Source organism: Schistocerca gregaria, unplaced genomic scaffold, assembly GCF_023897955.1.
Source record: "Schistocerca gregaria isolate iqSchGreg1 unplaced genomic scaffold, iqSchGreg1.2 ptg000499l, whole genome shotgun sequence".
NCBI lineage: Eukaryota > Metazoa > Arthropoda > Insecta > Orthoptera > Acrididae > Schistocerca > Schistocerca gregaria.
The window spans coordinates 160,001-162,500 of NW_026061904.1; the positions used below are offsets into that span (position 1 = coordinate 160,001).

Genomic DNA, 2,500 nt, shown 5'->3' on the forward strand with positions numbered 1-2,500 from the left:
ACCTTAACCTAACTTACACTGCACCTTAACCTAACTTACACTGCACCTTAACCTAACTTACACTGCACCTTAACCTAACTTACACTGCACCTTAACTGTCACATGTAACGTCACAGGAATGTAGCTTTGCCTAACAGCAACCCTCTGAACATAGTTCACTGCTTGGATCCTCTGGTGTCATGTGTATTTCTTGATGCCATGGTGCGTACCCTCACATAAAGGTCTTTCGAGTGTTGCGTACTTTCTACACAGTCCCGCTAACCACTGGAAGGGTGTACCGCTACAGAACGAATATCGCCCTCCCCTCCTGCCCTTCCAAGCTGGTCGGTCAGGCGTTTGTTTGTGAAATGAGCCTTGCAGCTGTTCAGTTGCATTCGGTTGTCGATGCAGTCAGTGTACGTTGTGGTACGGCCTGTGTGGACTGTCCGCTGATGTACGCGTAACCCACACTGATCATCCGTCGTTACGTACTGAGTGACATAATGTGGCACATGCTTGACCGTACACCGGCTGCGCCCTACAATGGCGAATCATAAGGGCCATATGTTGTGCACGATGCTACTTGTCTCGTCTCCCCATTACAGCGAGATTGCACTGTTGTACGCCGTACAGACATGTGGTAAGTAGGTACGGACGAAAGTATTGCATGTTGGCCCCCCCCCCCCCCCCTCCTCCCTCTGCCGGGAATCAGCGTGAGCCGTCTGTTGATGTAGCGACGAGGGTTTTCCTATTTATTCGTATTGCCCCACACAACATGATAGCACGGTGGACCGCGTTCCACATCTGCGACATGCTACAGAGGCCGGTTGACAGTCGACCGCGCAAGGGACATTGCACACGTGCGCGGACCATCTTCCACGTGTTCTCTCGTGTACATGCCGCAGTGTGTATGTGGGCTGATGTAGCGTGTCGTGACACATAACATGCAGGCATGCCAGAATCGTAGATTTCGCAAATGTAGATTGACGTATACGTTTGCTGCCAAAGATCCGCAAATGAACTGGAAATCAGTTGTTGAGCGGTTGTTCGCGCTGCAGGTGCATCGGTGATAGCGACGATCGGTACATCTGTGAACCGGTTGTTTCGGCGGTACCCGCCATGCCCCCGAACCTGAGTTGGCCATGTGGGTATGAAGCGATACGAGGCTGTGGCTTGGCGGGACAGTCCCCGGCCGGTGAGGGGGGGCCGCCCGGCGTGCTGGCCGCGCGCTGCGTGAGCGCACGCACTACAGCCGGCTGGTGGGGGGCGCCCAGTGGCAGGAGCGCCGGCCGACGGGCCCGGCTGGCGTCCCAGCTATGCGCCGGCGCACCCTGCGCGCGGCGCCAGGCGGCCAAAGTGGGTTCTGCCGAGCCCGGTGCGAAGCGCGGTGGACATCTGCAGTGTGCTGGTCCGATTGCGGACTGTGTGCGTTGAGGATGCGCCGCCGCCCGGCACTCGGCGTCGCGACGCCGTCTGCTGCTCGGTCGCCCCCAGCGGTTCTCGCAGGTGGTTTGTATCGCAGCTCTGCGGACGTGTTGGCGCGTGCGCTGTGCTGGGAGAGTTCGCTTCTGCACCCAAGTGGGGCTTTGCCCTTCTGTGGCGCTGGCGTTGGAGCTGCCGGTCACCGTAGGTGGCGCGTGTTGTTTCCCGCCGGCAATGCCACGACAGCACGCTCCCGGGCCTCTGTCGGCAGCGGCAAGCTCAGTTGGGAGCACGGGTGTTCGCACTGAAAGCGTCTACTCGCCTATCTCCGGGCGATTGCGCCTCTCTCGAACCCGACCAAGTACTTAGGACGGCGCTGCGCGCCGCCGGGACCTGAGAGGGTTTCGAGGTGTATCGTGCAGGGGAGCTCAGCCTCCTCCTGTTTGCAGAATAATTGAGCGGACGCTTGCGTGTTCGCGCGGGCCCTCGGGACACACTCCCGGGCGGCCGGCTGCTCAGCTCTCGTTGACGCAGCTCCCTGGTTGATCCTGCCAGTAGTCATATGCTTGTCTCAAAGATTAAGCCATGCATGTCTCAGTACAAGCCGCATTAAGGTGAAACCGCGAATGGCTCATTAAATCAGTTATGGTTCCTTAGATCGTACCCACGTTACTTGGATAACTGTGGTAATTCTAGAGCTAATACATGCAAACAGAGTCCCGACCAGAGATGGAAGGGACGCTTTTATTAGATCAAAACCAATCGGATTGGCTCGTCTGGTCCGTTTGCCTTGGTGACTCTGAATAACTTTGGGCTGATCGCACGGTCCTCGTACCGGCGACGCATCTTTCAAATGTCTGCCTTATCAACTGTCGATGGTAGGTTCTGCGCCTACCATGGTTGTAACGGGTAACGGGGAATCAGGGTTCGATTCCGGAGAGGGAGCCTGAGAAACGGCTACCACATCCAAGGAAGGCAGCAGGCGCGCAAATTACCCACTCCCGGCACGGGGAGGTAGTGACGAAAAATAACGATACGGGACTCATCCGAGGCCCCGTAATCGGAATGAGTACACTTTAAATCCTTTAACGAGTATCTA

The 2,500-nt window shown here is 56.8% G+C and overlaps 1 non-coding gene across 1 annotated transcript in view; it reads left to right on the forward strand.

Moving 5' to 3' along the window:
• The first annotated feature begins 1,936 nt into the window (after nucleotides 1-1,936).
• The window catches only part of LOC126313760 (small subunit ribosomal RNA), a 1,893-nt gene continuing 1,329 nt past the window's right edge, over nucleotides 1,937-2,500 (forward strand). The window contains exon 1 of the ribosomal RNA XR_007555378.1: nucleotides 1,937-2,500. This exon is cut by the window's right edge and continues 1,329 nt beyond it. This is a non-coding gene — a ribosomal RNA (small subunit ribosomal RNA).